This window comes from Herpailurus yagouaroundi, unplaced genomic scaffold (genome assembly GCF_014898765.1).
Source record: "Herpailurus yagouaroundi ecotype Mexico unplaced genomic scaffold, PumYag 29, whole genome shotgun sequence".
NCBI lineage: Eukaryota > Metazoa > Chordata > Mammalia > Carnivora > Felidae > Herpailurus > Herpailurus yagouaroundi.
The window spans coordinates 71,393,832-71,413,085 of NW_024412377.1; the positions used below are offsets into that span (position 1 = coordinate 71,393,832).

General features: G+C 36.5%; 1 protein-coding gene and 1 long non-coding RNA gene across 2 annotated transcripts in view; one reads left to right on the plus strand and one right to left on the minus strand.

The window, feature by feature from the left end:
- The window catches only part of LOC121012207 (uncharacterized), a 25,172-nt gene extending 8,485 nt beyond the window's left edge, over positions 1-16,687 (minus strand). Inside the window, exon 1 of the long non-coding RNA XR_005782015.1 lies at positions 15,575-16,687. This is a non-coding gene — a long non-coding RNA (uncharacterized LOC121012207). The remainder of the gene's footprint in view (positions 1-15,574) is intronic.
- The window catches only part of FBXL17 (F-box and leucine rich repeat protein 17), a 504,442-nt gene that overhangs the window by 309,183 nt on the left and 176,005 nt on the right, over positions 1-19,254 (plus strand). The window lies entirely within an intron of this gene.

The following is a 19,254-nucleotide window of genomic DNA, read 5'->3' on the forward strand; positions in this document are numbered from 1 at the left end:
TTTCCTTTCCTTTCCTTTCCTTTCCTTTCCTTTCCTTTCCTTTCCTTTCCTTTCCTTTCCTTTCCTTTCTTTTCTTTTGCCAAAGACATAAATGATCTCAGTGGTACAATTCAAAAGCGCGAGTAAGAGATTGACAGAAAATAGGGAATTAATAATAATAATAATAATAATAATAATAATAAAAGACCATCTTATTTTGAGTATGTCTAGACTTAAGTCTGTAGTTTTCAACCTGCCTTGCACTGGGTCTGTGGGCAGGGCCTTGGGGAGGACTTAGAAGGTCTTTTGCCACCCCCACTTTTGGTGATGGTGGTGTTGTGCAGACTTGGTTTAATATGTGTGGGGGTGGCGGTGAAAGTGGACTTACATTGAGAAGGAAGGCATAGGATGTGAAGGCGAGGATGGAACGAGAAAAATTAAAACCAAAGAAGGCTGTGTCTTTGAGAGTGATGGGTGAATTTAGAGATTTAAATGTAGACGTCAGAGTTCGTTGCTTTCCGTGATGAATGAGTCTTTGGGAAGGTAGTTTTCTGAAAAGGATTTTCAGAAGTGTAACTAATAGTGAGAGTCGAGTGGCTAAGGTACTAATCTGTAAGAGATTATTGAATTTGCTGGCATGTGACACATTCTGTCTGGTGAAAAAAATAGGCTAAAAAGTGCTGTGTGTTCCATAGACTCTTATTAGAGATGGGTGGCTGAGAGCTTAGTATATCAAATAATGGATTGGGTGAACACCAAAGGGATGTCCATGTGATCTCACTATATCTCTCTGCCATTTATAATGCAAACCAGATTAATTTCCTAAGTAATATAGTTACTGAATTAATTCTAAGAAAAACTTTAATTTCCATCTAACTGAAAAATGGCATGAAGTAGAATTTACTAATACCAGTCAATATATTTTTTAGCTGTGCAATGTCTCTATATACACATATTTGGGTATAGTGATATTTAGGTAAAATGTAGATATATACTTAGCAAATAGTAGTACATATATACTGACGATATCCTCCTGAGTTCCAAGGTATATATATTTATTTCCCCTGTGTAGAGTGTAAAATCACTCCCTATGTAGATATGATGAAAAGCACTTGACCCCCCACCCCCCGCAAATTATCCTTATAAAATTTAGAAATACTCTCGAGTGTCATAAATGCCTGTCAATATAGTAGTTGGGGGAAAATTGTGGGTATATTAGTCTAGAAACAAATATCTAAGATGTCAGACACCTGCCTGATATTCCCACTGCAAACATTTCATGCTCAAAATTGCAACCTGACCATGATGTTTGTGATGGTTCCTCTGGAGAACAAAGCAGCATAGCAAAAAAGCAGAACAACAGCATCCTGAGGCAATATTTTTCAGTGCCTGTAGCTACTCCTGCTTAGCCTGGTGGCTCTGGACCAGATCTGCAGAGAATGCCAGGGAAGTGCTGGATAAAAAGCTTCTGACACGTCTTCCTGCTAAGGCACCATGGCCAAATCCGATGAGGAGAGGCCACCACTCATTGGCAGTGCAGCCACTTTCCAGGGTCCAGTGATGTGGGAGCAGGTCCTCAATCCCTCTAGGCTCTTGCTTCTTCATATGTAAATGAAAGGATGATAAAACCCTTAAGGCCCTGCCAGATTTAATATCCAGAGATTATGCCATTTTGCCTCATCTGCCCTGGAGCTAGTCTTCGTCTATACCTTTAGAAAATGCACTATAGGTCTGTACCTAGTGGATAATGTACTAAATAAATATTCCTCTATGTAGTAATTATTGTAAAAAGGAAAAAAAAAAGCATAGTGTAGATTATTATTACAGTCAAGTTTGAAATATCAGAAGTTGTTCCCCAGAACAATTTACACTTGGGAAAATACTTGGTCAAGTCAAGTGAAATGGGCCTGCAATACTGTTCAGAGCTTTTTCTGTGTTTATATGCATTGTGACCCAAATCAGTTTTTTCAACTGATTTGAACGAAGTCTGTCTTTTTTGTTTGGAAAGTCTCTACATTCTTGCAAACAATGTTTTTGGCTCTTGTCAATATTCAGCTAAATAATCATCAAATATAGTGAGTGTTTTTCTTCCTAAAGTCTGCCCTTCTCCTAGCTTACTTTTGTCTCCAGAGACAACTTTTGTGGAAGTATCTCAAAGCATTAGGCTAGGAATTCAGTTTTAGAAGAGGTGTAGAAATATCGGAATAGTAAGAAGCTACAGACCTGGCCCAGATTACCTGGTGTTTTGAGTTCCATTCCCCTCCCTTTTCTCATATAAGAAAGTGTCGGTGTAGATAACTAGTAGGGAAGGAGTGCATATCATAGATTCTGAATTATTTCTAGCTTTAAGTTTATTCTCTTAGAGAAAAGCACACACTTTGTAATCATAATCATGCCAACCTCAGTTTAAATCTGCCACTTACTGGGGCGCCTGGGTGGCGCAGTCGGTTAGGCGTCCGACTTCAGCCAGGTCACGATCTCGCGGTCCGTGAGTTCGAGCCCCGCGTCGGGCTCTGGGCTTATGGCTTGGAGCCTGGAGCCTGTTTCCGATTCTGTGTCTCCCTCTCTCTCTGCCCCTCCCCCGTTCATGCTCTGTCTCTGTCCCAAAAATAAATAAAAAACGTTGAAAAAAAAATTAAAAAAAAAAATAAATCTGCCACTTACTGGATATAACAGTAAGGCTGTGCTCCTATTTCTGAATTTGGAAAATGGAAAATGGTAGAATGGAGTAATATATCACAGAATTAAATAGGTAAATATTTGGCAAATTACCAGCTATTGAATGCTCACTAATGTTACTGGCCTTAATTCTTTCATTATCTAGCAGAGAGGTCCTAGATATAGGAACTAGTAACCTGGTCTCATTCCTTTACTAACTTATTACTATCACAACATATAATATTGTTGCCCCCAGGACTTAATATCCCTACAACTCAGTCCTTGCAATTATCAAATGAAAATAAAACCACATACACAGTGTTTTCAAGTATAAACTAAGATAATAGATGTGTAATAATTTCAGTTTTTTAAGATTTTATTTTTTTAAGTAATCCACACACAACATTGGGCTCAAACCCACACTCCCAAGATCAAGAGTCACATGCTCCACCAACTGAGTCAGTCAGGTGCCCCAATTTCAAAAGATTTTTAAAGTACCAATTAATAATGCCATTTTTTAGTAGCAGTAAAATTATCATTGACTATTACTCTGACAGTGGAACCTTTTTGTTGCCAGTGAAATATCTATTGTAATGAGATTGCTGAAAGTTTAAGCATACTATTTTAACAAAATCCCTTTGGACAGATTTAAGAAAAAGTACTGAGCCTCTTGTTTTCCATCTTACATAGCAAGGTTTATATACTTTTAAACATTTGTATACAAGTTCTTTCATCTTCAACAGCACAACTGTAAAATATTTAGAGTTTTTGAAGATTATGCATTTAATTTTTAGCTAAATTGTATATAGATCAAATCCATGCATCAGAAAGCCTCCAAAAAGAGAATTTATACAGCCTGGGGAGATGGAGTTAAAAATTTGTAAGTCTTTGGGAACTTTAAATGGGAAAGACGTTAAAAAAATGTGTTTTTGAGACACTTAAAACTACATTTTAGAACTATGGGAAACTAACTCTTGGTAAATTCTTAACATGAAAAGAATTTCATGTTGAAATTTTCATAATGAAACTTATGATGCTAATTTCTTCTATTACATTAAAGACACACCATTATGAAAATCATTAATTTCACAATGCAAAGATACTATTGGCATTGATATTTTGTACAAGTTATCTTAAAGCATTTTGTTTTGAAAGTTTATTTCTGATGTGAAATTTTAATAGTTTAGTACAAAACAAAATTTTTTAAAACAAATTTAAATTTTATTTTGAGACATATGTTTATCTTACATTATGTCAAACATTTTTTTTTTTCCTAAGTTTTTCATTTGTATATCTGATCTCTTGAATAGACTTTGGGTTTTGAAGGCATTTGCAAAATGCTTTTGGGTGGTTGATAGCTTACCTGTCTTTTTTGATAAATCTCCATTTCCTTACTGGATATTTAGGAGAGAGATCTAGATTCCTCTGGGATATGTCTCTAAAGCCCTGGATGCTTATTCTGTCTATTGCAGCCATCTATTCATAATTCACTTTCCAAGTGTCGATAGTTAGATGGGCATTCTGTAATTTCCTGTAGGAGTTAAGTGTGTAGACAGAAAAAGTCCTAAAATTGTATTGCTGAGAAAATATTTCAAAACATGTAAATCATTGGTAACATTGTGTTCCATCTAAGATATGCTTAAATTGGTAAAGATCATAGGCCAGTTGTCTATTTCCATGCCATAAATGATGACAAAGAGTGCTTCATAGATGTTTTTATAGGAGTTTATTGTAGAGCATGTGAGTCCATAAATTTCTGTATGCTAAGTTCCATCTCTGGGCACAGCACTGTATCAAAACCATGGCATGAGAAATCTCTTCTGCTTAACACCTAGTCGTGAAATTTGATTAAACATGAGCCTCCTGTATTGGAAAGAGGAACATTCTCATGCCAATAATTTTAATATTTAATAATACAATACTAAAGATTTAATTTTTTAAAATATTTTTAATTTTTTTAAAAAAATTAATGTTTATTTTTGAGAGACAGAGACAGAGCACAAGTTGGGGAGGGTCAGGGAGAGAGGGAGATAGAATCTGAAGCAGGCTCCAGGCTCTGAGCTGTCAGCACAGAGCCCAATGTGGGGCTCAAACTTAGGAACTGTGAGACCATGACCTGAGCTGAAGTCGGACACTTAACCAACTGAGCCACTCAGATGCCCCCTAAAGATGTAATTTAATTTAAATTTAGTAAGAAAATACTAAAGAAAAAAAAACCCTTAAAATATTTTACAAATACATATTTTCTGATTTAGAAGTATTAATAATGGCTAACAACTGAAATAATAATTGAGTGCTTATGATTATGAATCACTGTACGTGTATTATACCATTTATCTTCACAATAATCCTGTGAAGCCATTATCTCCATTTTATTGTTAAGGTCATGGACCATAGAGGTTAAATAATCTGGTTCTTGGTCATACATCACAAGACAAAACCATGTGTGAACCTAGACCTCTGATTCCAAGTTCTGTGATATAATGCTCCATATCTACTGATACATTGTTACAAATTTTATAGTTGCTTTATTGCCCCAAATATCTAAACCAAATCACTCCTACATTACCAAATCTGCACTCTACCTTTATATTCTTACATATTTAATGTCTGATAGTCAACTTTCATGATAAAAATCTCATGCCCACAAAACCTCAGAAATTATCTCCTTATTCCTACAAATCTTTTGGTAATTAATGTTTTGAAAGAAAGATATTAAATCTAAACAAATTTAAGAATATGGAAGAGGGGCGCCTGGGTGGCTCAGTCAGTTGGGCGGCTGACTTCAGCTCAGGTCATGATCACGCGGTCCGTGAGTTTGAGCCCCGCGTCGTGCTTTGTGCTGACAGCTCGGAGCCTGGAGCCTGTTTCGGATTCTGTGTCTCCCTCTCTCTGACCCTCCCCCGTTCATGCTCTGTTTCTCTCTGTCTCAAAAATAAATAAATGTTAAAAAAAAAAAAGAATATGGAAGAAATATTAAAAAGCCGTAATATAGAAGGGTCCATGTTATTCATTCTGCTTTGTGACTTTATTTGTGACATATTCTTATTTGTGACTGTTTCTTGAAATCTTGACATGTCAAGGAAAATATGTATCATCCTATCACATGTGTGCATCTGGATACCATAATTTTATTTAACCTATTCTATTTATGTTTGCAGTAATAGAATTTCTGTGTCATAGGACACAGTCACTGAAAGTTTTCTTAGTTTTGTTCATCCTATATCACTAGGATCCAGAATATCCCTAGGCCATGTATGGCGGTCCTTAAGTATATAAAATGAAGGGATGAATAATACCAGACTACATTCCAGAATGATGTTGATAATTTTTGCTCCTGCCGCATGTGTATCTGTTTCCCCATATCCTTCCCACAGCCAGATATGAAAGTTGACAACTAAGTCCACATTGTCTTTTTATAAATAAACTGCCTTTTGAGTGAGTCTAGAAGCTCCAAATGATCAAAACTCATAGCGGCAGCTGTGTTTGGGGTGGCTCCTAGACAGCAGTCATAATATCCACTGCAGTTTTAAAAGGCAGTGTCAGATTTCTAAATGCTTATTCATAATTCAAGATTTTATTATACCTAAGTATGTAATTCTTATCATTTTGAAAGTTTGGTTTAGAGAAACTAAAATATAAAGTTTTCTATTTTGTTCCCCAAGATGTAAAGTAATATCTTCACCATTTTGATTATTTTTAAATAAAGTACCAAACAACGTCATTTTAAATTTATGATGATGAGGAATTCTGGCATGGGGCTTTAGGCACTAATTATGTATTCATTTTGTGCTGATTTGCGGCATTGTCATGTTTTCCAACAGCTTTGAGATAGGGGCTATTATTAAATCAAAACTATAGCAAAATATATTTTACTGAGATAATTTTTTTTTTCTATTTTCAGCATATTAGAACATACAGCTAGGATTTGGGGTAGCTTTCTGTGATTATTGTCCCCAAAGTGTATGAATAAACCTCAAAATTAATTAGTACTGATATTCCACTGTACAAATGAAGACTGATAATTTTTGACAGGAAAAGATATTTTAATTCTGGTACTTTATTATAGTGACTTTGAATATCTTACATAACTTGGCTTTTGGAAAGGAAGCTTATTCTAAGCATTTGTTTTCCTTTTAGAGCAAAGTCATCATCTCATTGTCTTATAACTACCTAAAATGAACATTTACTTTCATTTTAAGCTACTGCCAATTCTTTTGTTAAGTAAGCAGAATATAAATAAATAACTTGTCATTTTCTAAGTCTAGTTGATATCAATACATTTTACTGTGTATTTTATCTTTGGTCAAATGCAAAACACAGCTTTTTGCAATTTAGAAAGACCCCAACTTCTGATTTATTGAGGCCATAGTTGTGGTAATATTATGATCTTCATTCTAAAACTATAAACATCATATCATTTTCTCAATCTATACCACTTTAATCTGATATTATGAATCAATCAATTAACTTAAATAGTGGAGATAATATTTGGGACAGGATTTAAAACAGAAGTAATCTATGGATTCCATTAAGTTAAAAAGGGGGTCCAAAACATTTATTAAAGAACAACAAAACCAACTTGTAACTCAGTAGAAACTCTTCTTTTCTGCCCTTATGGGGATTAGTATTTGTTTATTTCAAGAGTTAAGGGGGAGGTAGGGATTGTAAAATAAAATATTAAAGTAGTTTGTATCATTTAAAATTCTATAAATGCCCACTTATTCACCAGTGTTCTGCTGAAGGACTAAGACCTTTTATTTGTACAAGAGCGTTCTGATGGGTGTTTCATATCATCTCACCTCTGCCAACCCCAATTGCATCATCAGGGATCTCCAATTTTCAGTACATTAAAGTGGAATGTGCACTAAGATACTTCTTAGCACTAAGAAGCAATATAAGTACAAACCTTCTAAATTTTAGACTTTCCCCTAAACTTTTAAGATTCTCTCACACCTAATTCAAAAGCATTTTTAGTGAGTTACTTTTATCAGATATATGCAAAGCATTCAACGTAGTTTTATAAAAATAATTATCTCTTTTTCACTTTCACATTTAATTTATTATAACATTTAGTTAAGTTGCATAATTAGAAGAACAAATATGGATAGCATAAAGAGATTTTAGGGTAAACACATTAAACTACCATATGATAAATTTTAAAAATTTAAAGTTTATCATGGAAAGTTTCAAACATATATAAGTGTAGAATCAAAAAATGAACTCTTTGTACTCATCACCCAAATTAAACAATTACCAACATTTTGCTGTTCTTATTCATCAATTGATTTCCCTCTAACTTTTTTTTTCCTGGAATCTTTTAAATTAAATCCTGAGCAAATACTTATTTGTAAATTCTTTTTTTTAATGTTTATTTTATTTTTGAGAGAGAGAGAGAAAGAGAGATAGAGTGTGAGCAGGGGAGGGGCAGAGAGAGAGGGAGACACAGGACCTGAAGCAAGCTCCAGGCTGTGAGCTGTCAGCATAGACCCTGACTTAGGGCCGAACTCATGAAGGACAAGATCATGACCTGAGCCGAAGTTGATGCTTAAACCAACTGAGTCACCCAGGTACTCCCCTCATTTGTAAATTCTTCGGTTATCTCTAATGAATGAAGATTTTTATTTATTTTTTTAATTTTTTTTTAACATTTATTCATTTTTGAGAGACAGAGAGCGACAGAGCATGAGCAGGGGAGGGGCAGAGAGAGGGAGTAACAAAATCTGAAGCAGGCTCCAGGCTCCGAGGTGTCAGCACAGAGCCCAACGTGGGACTTGAACCCACAAACCGTAAGATCATGACCTCAGCCAAAGACAGATGTTTAACCGACTGAGCCACCCAGGTGCCCCCACCTTTTTTTTTAATAATTTTTTTTACATGTATTTATTTTTGAGACAGAGAGAGACAGAGCATGAACAGGGGAGGGGCAGAGAGAGAGGGAGACACAGAATCTGAAGCAGGCTCCAGCACAGAGCTCATGTGGGGCTTGAATCCATGAACTGTGAGATCATGACCTGAGCTGAAGTCAAGACACTTAACCAACTGAGGCACCCCGATGAATGGAGATTTTTAAGTGTACACATACAATACTATTATTACAGCTAACAAGCAACACTAATTTCTTTAAAGTCTTTTTTCAGCTTATTTGTTTAAATTAGGATCTAAACTAGGTTACATGTTGCATTGGGTTGATACATGTTTTAGTTTCTTTTGGTGAATAATACCCCCACCTCCTGCATTTGCATGTCATTTATTTGTTGAAGATCATGAATTGTTTGTCCTACAAATTTCTTACATTGTAGAATTTATCTGATTGTCTTCTTATGGTGTCATACAATATGTTTTGCTACTTGCCCGTCCCCCATATTGCCTATGAATTGATAGGTAAATTAGAAGCTTGATTAAATTGAGGTTTCTGGTTTCTCAGCAATATACTGGATAGGTAGTACCGGATATGTCTTAATTAAATCAGGAGGTGCATCACATCTAGAGATAATGGAAATTTTAAATAAAGTAACAATAGCTAAGATACGTATCATTTAATATGTGCAAGGTAGAATTCTAAACAACTTACATATATTATTTTAATCTTTACAAAATCCTTTTGAAGTGAATGTTATTACCCCACTGCACAGTTAAGCAGAGTAAAGCACAGGGAGGTTTAGTAACAGACCAGATTTGGTCTGGTCCCTGGCTCTCAGACTGCGGAATTTGTGCTCCATAGCACTCTGCCATTCTGCCTCTTGAAAGCACTGACATTTCCAAATTACACTAAAAAGAAATGTGTTCCAGATCCTTCTAGTAAACATACCGTCTTAATTCTGTAAGCAAATAAATGTTAAAGGGTATATATTTTAAATAAAAAGTACTTTTGAACTATGTTGTTTACCTCATCTTCCTTCTTTGAAAATAATACCTTGTAAACCATATTTATTTTCTTGCTGTGATATTTACTCTCACATTGACAAATTGTGGTATTTTCTTTGTCCTGAAGTAGAACTTGTCATGGAAAGTGAATTTACTTCCCTCAGGTAAATATTTCCTTTCCAATATCAAGAAGTGTAAGATGAGCTCCTTGAAATTAATAGCAATTTATAATTTTCAGTAGCCGTCACATTTTTTAAGAGTTTATTACAGTTTTTGTTCCTTCTTTTGCTTACCTAAAAATGAATATTATAGCATCTTCTGAATCATTTTGGCTTATCTAGTGTAGAAGATAAAGTCTACTAGGAATTCAGCAGAGCCCACTTCATGTTTCTAGTACATGTTCTTATCCTATTATTATACTTTTAACTTTATGGATTTCCATATACAGTTTTTCTCCTTTTAAATCCCTTTACATTTTGTTATTACATGCTTTTTATCCTTTATGGTAGCCAGATTTTTCATAGATATTTCTCCTCATAACTACAAATTATCTAGTCCTTCTGCTTAAAAATAATGTCCTACTTTGTTGATATATTCTCTTTTTTTAAAGTTTGTATTTATTTATTTTGAGAGAGAGAGAGCTTGTGCATGCTGGGGAGGGGCAGAGAGAGAGGGAGAGAGAGAATCCCAAGAAGGGACCCCAACACAGGCTCGATACCACAAACTGGGAGATAGTGACCTGAGCCTAGATCAAGAGTTGGACACTCAACTAACTGGGCCACCTAGGTGCCCCTTATTGACATATTCTTAATAAAAGTGATGTATTTAGTCCTTTTATTTAGAATTCTAAGTATATACAAGGGCATGACTTGTCAGCACCAATCCTTCACTCATTTCATTCAACAAACCTGTCCTGAGCATCACATCACAGATGAGTAAAACATGGACCCTGCATGAGGTCAGAACTAGAAGTCAGGTCAGGATGATGAGCTATATACTTCATACAGTGGTCACAACAGAGGAGAAGGAAAACCACGGGTCAGGAGCAACAGACAGTCTGAGAAGAGACCAGAACTTGGGTCTGAATTAAGGGTTTTAAACCAATGTGGATGAATATACATGGTATTTTCAGGAGTTGCAAACCTAAATGGCCATAAAAGCCAGACAAAGAATGTACACGAGTAAAGTAGATCAAATGTATTCATTAGGGAATGGTGGGGACTGTTACAACTAAAGAGCACATGTCTGATCTAAAAGCATTCATATTAAAATGTTTGTTTAAGACACAGACTCAGCCATATAAAATGTGGCTGGACTCTATATCTATGGCTCTGGTAAGATCTAAATATATTAAAAGGCATAGTGTTTTGAGAAAACATCTAGGTAATAAATGTGTTCAGTGCACCAAGTCAGACAGTTAATGCAGAATATATGTGCCAGAAGGCATTCTTAGTTTTCAATCTACATTGAAAGAAATAGGTGGTGAACAAAATTTGAACAAAAAAAAAGTGGCAGAATCATTGTAGTCCATAAAATGGGGGGATAGAGTGTTCCCAGTGAAGTAGCAGTCGTTATAAGATCAGGCATTCTACTAGATTATTGTTAAGCAGACCAAGTGCATGCTTAGTGTATCAGCACCACGGGGACAACATAAACAATCTGGGGGGAAAAAAGAAAACAACTTTGATCTTCCTTTTATAAATTGTACAGTTTAGTGGATTTTTTAATTGTTATGCAATTACAGGTGAGAGAGAAACCACGTGGTGTTTTTTGTTTGTCGAGGACTTCATGGCTTCTGCTCATCTTTATCTGGCCTGGATAAGGCAATAAAATTTAAGATTCCAAGAATAGAGGGGCTAGGTGTTTGGCTGAAGACCAGACTCAGGGTGACTGGGTATGGGTGTTATAAGCTGGGGTCAATAAGGGTGACTCAGTCTGGTTAAGCATCCGACTTTGGCTGACTTCGGCTCAGGTCATGATCTCACAGTTGGTGAGTTTGAGCTCTGTGTCGGGCTCTGTGCTGACAGCTCGGAGCCTGGAGCCTGATTCAGCTTCTGTGTCTCCCTTTTCTCTTTATACTCCTCCCCTGCACTTGAGCTCCTCTTTCTCTCTCTTTTTCTCTCAAAAATAAACAAACATTAAAAAAAAAAAAAAAAGAAGTTAGGCTCAATAACAAATATGGCCCTGTACTAATATATGAATACACAGCCCGATGCCCATTAAGACTTCTTTCTCCCCCAAATAATTCTGAATGCCTCTTTATAATTAATGTTTGATATTGGTTGTACTATCTGTTAAGAGAGATTTCCAAACTTAAAGATTTCAGCTCTGTATTAATTTTTGCAGTAAACATGCATTTATTTTTCCTTGCAGGGATTTATAGACATTGATTCTAATCAGTGTTTAAAGTTCACTTTAAAAAGAATTAGACTGAATGTTTTGAAAGTTATATGGGATAATTGAATAATGTAGAAGTATAAAATGACTTTTAAAAGCTTCCACACAGTTAATAACTTTGCAATTATTTCTTAGTGGTTTCCATTTTTAAATATTGATATTATGAAAAATAATACAGTAGTTCATAGAATTCTTACTGTAGTTTTACATAATTGTGAAATAAAGGTATCTTTTTCCCTCACTGAATACCAGACTTTGATCATGTAAGGTTTTTAGTAATATGCTTAAAGTTATTAATATCTTCAAGTTATCTTTATATTATGTATCAGAAGGCTCTTTCAGATATAGCCGAAATCCTCAAATATGTGCTTGGCACATCTTAGTATGGCTTACTACGAACTTTTATATGTCTCGAGCCTTAATCGAATACTTTAAAAGATTCATGACTATTTCTCTCCTTGATCCTATTTGGAAGCCATGTTTACAGAATTCTTTAAATACCTGATGTTTAGTTGCTTTACCCAAATCATCTAGATCAGAGGTGAATCATTGTATGTAAGACATAAATAAAATTTACAATGGAGTGGAAAAAGATAAACTGTCAGGTTAAATTTTCTTTGATCTTTTCTTTTTCTGTGTTCACATATGATTATAGAAAAACATTGACTTTATCTCTTCAGCAGTACTAAGCATCTTAATGTTCACTTGAAATTTTCTGTATGTTTCAGTTAAGATTTTTATTTTATATATATTGTATGTAGCTATGAAAATCAGTGGACTGCAAGTTTCTTAAAATTGGCCATTTTGCTTAAATAATTATAAATAGTAAAAGAAAGGAAAATCATTTGTTTTTATCCCCAGTAATTGAAGAAAATTCTGAGAGATCCATGGTATCCAACTTTTACTATTTGCTGACGAAGGCCAAAGTCCTAATCTAGTTTCTGGCTATATATTTTTTTACAATGTTCTTGGTAATAGAATAAGCAGCCTACTTTGTAAGTCACAACATTCTATAATGTCTTCCACCAAATACTGATTTAGGTTATAAACCTTAAATGATGAAAAGCTTGGTGGTTATAGAGGAGATCATAGTTTGGAGCTGATTTTAAATTAGTTTCTAACTTCTAGTTCAACTTACGAGAGATAATGTGGAAAGCAACATATAAGGTAACATTGAGGGCTATATGAGATGACTAAGACTTCTTTCCTAAAATTATCTGATTACTGTTAGTTACACTGCTTGGGATAAAGATGATAAAAGAAATGGAATTAGCCATGAAGATGTCCCAAAGACCTAGCAGATGGAATGTTGCATCTGGGCCAAAAAGCTATTACAAAGAGTCTATACCAAGCTTTGTCTGTATAATGAGCAAATCCATATCATATATATGTACTTTTACTGTTGTGTGCATTAAAAAATTATGGAAATACAAAGATAAAGTTTAAAATATTGATCCATTTCCAAATATAGTTTGTCATTGTGTAAATATTTTCTTAAAAGATAAAAAAAGTAGGGGCATCTGGCTGGCTCAGTTGGAAGAGCATCTGACTCTTGATCTTCGGGTTGGGAGCTTAAGCCCCACACTGGATGTAGAGATTGCTAAAATAAATAAACTCAAAAAACAGATATAAAAAATTTAATTATTATCATGATAGAACATTTATGTTTTTTAATGTTTAGTCTTCATTACATACTCACCAGAATGTCTAGATGTCTGATAACATCAACAGGTGAGGACAGGAAGCAACTACAACTCTCAAAAGTGTTTGTGGCAATGTAAAATGGTATTACAACTTTGGAAGGAGATTTGTCAGTTTCTTCTAAAACTAATCATCTACTAAATACATACTGCTAATACTCTATGACGCAGCAATTCCAATCCTAGGTTTTTACCTATGAGAAATGAAAGCATATATCTACAAAAAGATTATACAGCAATGTTCCTAGAAGCACTATTATTCGCAGTTGCCCCCAGTCTGCAAACAGTTCACATGCCTTTCCAGAGAAGAATGGATAAAGAAACTTGGTATATTAATATAATGGAATACCTCTTGTCAATTGTAAGTTACAATCAGGAAGAACTACTGAAATATGAAACAGCATAAATGAATCTCAAACCTTTATGCTATGTAAAAAAAAAAAAAAAGGCCTTACACAAAAGAGTACATACTGTATGTTCTATTTTTATGAAGGTTTAGAACAATCAAAACTAAGCTGTGGTTAAATAAAATAACAAAACATCTACAACTGTAGTTGCCTTTTTGGGTGGATATGAGCAATGACTGACTAAAAGGGGGCATGTGGGAAGTTGGTGGGGTGCTACAAATAATCTTGATAGCAGTTCAAGGTAGACAGATGTGTGCTTTTGTCAAAACTGATTGCATTTAAGATTTATGCATTTCACAGTAGGTAAATCTTACTTTAAAAAAAAAAGAACATTGAACTCTAGTTAATGATGTATATGCTGAAGTGGCTAGGAGTGAAATGTTTGCAGTTACTTTAAGATGCACCAAAAAATAAGTTAAATTGATGATAGATACCTGGATGGATAGAGAAATAGATGGATGGATACATGTGACATAAAGCACATGTAGAAAATGTTAATTATAGAATTTAGATGGTGGATAATGGGTTTTCACTGAACAATTCTTTCAACTTTTTGTATGTTTGCAAATTTCTGTAATAAAATGTTGGGGGGGGGAATGATTGTTTATTCTAAAAAAGCCATACCTTTTTTGGAATTTATTCTAATTCAGGCTTTAGATATGGTTACATTCTTTAAAGTTTTCCTTTTTTGTCCCTTTCACAAATTAAAATTTTGTCTTATCCAGTAACATCATCATAATTGCACTTAGCTTGTTACCTTTATAAATCACATTCCTTGGTGCCACATGTATAATGGTTAGTTTAATAACATTTATTAGGCTTTGGATTCATTTCCTACTGGTACTATAACAAATTATCACAAATTTAGTAGCTTAAAAACAAAGATGCCAGAATACCTGGCCTCCTAGTCAGGCTTTCCCTGTCACCCACTGAATGGCCTGGGCTGAGCCCTCTCCTGGCATCAGCTGCCAGCATGAACAAAGATAGGTGTCGACATTCCAGCGCGCTCTACTTCCCCTTCACCACGTCCTTCCAGCTAAAAGTTAGCCCGTTGGCAGAATGGCCTGAACAAGAAAAACCAGCCATCCCACGTGCAATATTTTTGGTGGTTTCAGTGATATTTCCTTAGAAAATGCAAAAATGGAAGAATTCAGAAACTTGAATTTCAGTCGAAGTCTTTCCAAAATAGCACCCAGTCATAGCAGGTTTCTAAAAAGAAACCAAACTCAGGGTGGAAAACAGTCCCGAAATTAAAGGCCCATGTGGGGAGTGGGCCACCGCCGCCTGGAAGCCCAGGGCCAACCCCGCGCCCACGAAGCAGGCTCGGAGGGAAATCAGCAGCAGGAAACCGGAGGTGGAACCTGACCTCTGATGGATGGTTTTGCAAGACGGCAAGCAGACCCACCCGGGAGTACAGAGGCACTTCCTTCACACAACACAGACAAACCCCCCAGAGACAAGCCCGGGAAACTCGTCTCGCCGAGAGCGGGTGGGGCAGGAGGGTTCTCAAGAACAGAGAGGCACATTCTGGAAAGAGGAAGTTTACAATACCCCCAAAGAACCTACTAGAAAACTGGATGTTCCAGACAGTAACGAGGAGGAAATGAAAGAGTTGCTGGGAAGCTTCATGGAATCTTCTAGAAAAAAAGAAGCACACTCCATCCATTCATAGTTTTTCCTCAGCACCACAGCCAGCAAGCAAGAACGGGTAAAACTCTTCCGGTAGGATCGGATCCCGGCCTAACGGAGAGTCCTTTCCGCCGGAAGCCGTTCCGGGGCGTCGAGTCCGCCGCCCTGACAGTCGGCTGGCAGCGTCTCGTCAGCCGCTCTCGGCTTCTGAGCTCGCCCCCCACACACTCGCGCCTCGGGACACACAGCCTCCCGCCGCCAGCGTCGCTTCCTCTCCTGCTCCCACTTTGTACCCTCGACGTCCGGGGGAGGAGCGAGCGAGGCCGGCTCGGGCGCTCTCCCCGGCGGACCGCTCGCATTGCTCTGAGGGTCACAGGGTGTTGCCACAGGGGCGACCCGGCAGCGCACGCTGCTCCCTCAGCTTCCTGACCTCTGGGGGCTGAGGGGCCAAGTCAGACTTGTTCTGTCTTTAAACTCTTCCTATGGCAACCCTGACCAATTACAGAGCAATACCCCCAAAACTAACTTCTGGAGCCACCTACAGCAGAAAGGCAAGTCAGTTTACTTTTTGTAGAAGAGAAATTTGCCTCCTTTCCTTTTAAAATTCCCAAAAGGAAACAAATCTCTAACCAGGCACAGTTAAACGTGTCTGTTATTTCCAAAAGAAAGGACAAATCAACAAACACCCCACAAATATTTAATCTCTCTCATGACTGTGGAAGACAGACATCCAAAATCAGTTTCGTTGGGCCGAAGTCAAGGCTCTAGAGCCTTCCTGAAGGCTCTAGGAAGGAATCCATTCTTCCTGTTTTCAGCTTCTGGTGGCTACCAGCATTCCTTGGCTTGTGGCCAAATCACTGCTGTCTCCACCTGTCCTCACCCTCTGTGTCACTTCTCCATCTGCCATTCTTAGAAGAACACTAGGTATTGTTTGAAGAGCCTCATCAGATAATCCGGGAGAACCTCCCCCTGCAAAGACCCTTTTTTCCATATAAGGTTACGTTTATAGGGGCACCTGGGTGTCTGAGTCAGTTAAACAGGGGGCTTCAGCTCAGGTCATGATCTCACGGTTTGTGGGTTGGGGCCCTCATGGGGCTCCCTACTGTCAGCACAGATCCCGCTTCAGATCCTCTGTCCCCCATCTCTCTCTGTCCCCTCCCCTCCCCCCCAAAAAAATAAATAAACATTTAGGGGTGCCTGGATGGCTCAGTCCCTTAAGCCTCCGACTTCGGCTCTGGTCATGATCTCCAGGTTTGTGGGTTCAAGCCCCGCGTGGGGCTCTGTGCTGACAGCTCAGAGCCTGAAGTCTACCTTTCTCTCTTTCCCCCTCCCTCACTCTTGCTGTCTCTCTCTCTCTCTCTCTCTCTCTGTCAAAAATGAATAAACATTTAAAAATTAAACATAAAAAAAGAACCTAAATGTAAAAAAAATGTAAAAATGTAAATGTATAAATGTAAAAAAACCTACATTTATAGGTTCCATGGAATAAGAATTGTTATCTTTGGGGGCCATTTTTCAGCCTACCACAGGTGTTTTTTTATGTGCCAAGTTCTGTGCTAGAGCCTAAATAATATTAATTAACATTTAATTGCTTACTGTGTACCAGGTGCTATCCTATGTGTTTTATGTCAATTTTTTTATTAAGAAAAAATTTGATTTAGCATGAACTTATTGAACCATACATTTCTTTCTTGCATATGCCAACTATTAAAGCCCCAGAGTGCTAGTTTTCTGAGAAATGTATGTTAGGAAATTCTTTTCTATTCTAAATAACCCTGTCTTATTTCTGTGGAGGATGTTAAAGTTGACAAGATTGTGAATCCCCTTTGGGAAGAGGCTTGGCTTATCCATCTTTGTATCCATATCGTTAGGGGCATAGTAAGGGTTAGTAAATGTTTGTTGAATAACTAAAAGCATCTTTGCAGACATTATGAAATGTAACCTTTATAAAATCCTTGGAGGCAGATATCGTAATTTCCATTTTACAGAAAAGATTTAGAAATCTTTTTGTTCATTTGGGAATGTTTTTGTTTGATTTGGGAATGTTGAACCCCATTCCCAACACTAGGACAGTGGATGCACCCATATACACACACTCACATATGATGATGACAGTCTGAGCATCTGAAACATATTTCCAGTATCTGTAACTGATTGATTTTGTATATGAAACATTAAAATTTAGCAAAATTCCGATGTAACTAAATCTATTTTATTATTATACTGTTATTAATCATGTATAATATAGTTTTAATTTTTAAATTTCTTGAATGGCCAGTTTCTCATGGGTTAAGTCCATAGTGGTATTAAGAAATGAGAGGACAGGGGCGCCTGGGTGGCGCAGTCGGTTAAGCGTCCGACTTCAGCCAGGTCACGATCTCGCGGTCCGTGAGTTCGAGCCCCGCGTTGGGCTCTGGGCTGATGGCTCGGAGCCTGGAGCCTGTTTCCGATTCTGTGTCTCCCTCTCTCTCTGCCCTTCCCCCGTTCATGCTCTGTCTCTCTCTGTCCCAAAAATAAATAAAAAACGTTGAAAAAAAATTTTTAAAGAAATGAGAGGACATTTTCTAAATGATGCAGAATATTTTGATACTTTTTTTTGAAACGTTAGCCTTTACCCAGAACTGCCTCAGGCATATCTAGTCTTTTTGTAGGTTCTTTTGAACATTAGATTTTTAAAAAATCATTGATATTATGAATCTTAGAAATAATTCTACGTTCCTCTTTACTTTGGCTCCTTGAAAGCTTATTCCAAAATCTTAACCCACTTGCAGAGGCTTTTCAGCACTGAATCGTATGAATCCCTTCAGGGTGAGTATACCCCTGACATTATTTTACTATCCGTATTTCTTACCTTTCTTGCCTCAAATATTTTCTTTATAATTTTGTATGCATTTCTAGTGGAAAAAACCTGAATGTAAGTAAACAAAATAAATTCAAGTCCCCTACTAATGATGAAATAAATGAATATATTTTTATATATTCACTATTACATATATATGTTATTTATAACAAGAATCATTACACATGTTATATGTAATGTAGTATGTTACATATTTGTATTGTTACGTTATATATATTGTTTTCTTCTTTTTTCTCTTTATAATACTCTTTTCACAATCTTAACTGAAGCCACTAGTTTGACTAGTACATCCCTGAGTTTATATCACATTCTCTGACTTGCTTATACTATTATTACTCTTTATATTTTCATTCACCTTTTTAAAAGTTTGGTATGTCATTGAATTGCCATTATTTTCCCCAAAGCCCCAAATTTTGCTAAATGGCCTAAGTGTGTTTTGTTTCTGAGGACTACGTATTTACCTTTCAATAAAAGATCACAAAAAGGAATTTGTGCTCTAATTTTATTTTTTAATACAATTCTGTCATTACCAGGAAAGAACTCATGATACTTTCAGGACCCATAGAAGCACAAAACTGATCATCAGATTCCAAGCACATTTACCTGACATCCCTTTCAAACACCTGGCATTGCTCTTGCCTCTTTATTCCACGAATTACTTTTTTTTTTTTTTAAACGTTTATTTATTTTTGGGACAGAGAGAGACAGAGCATGAACGGGGGAGGGGCAGAGAGAGAGGGAGACACAGAATCGGAAA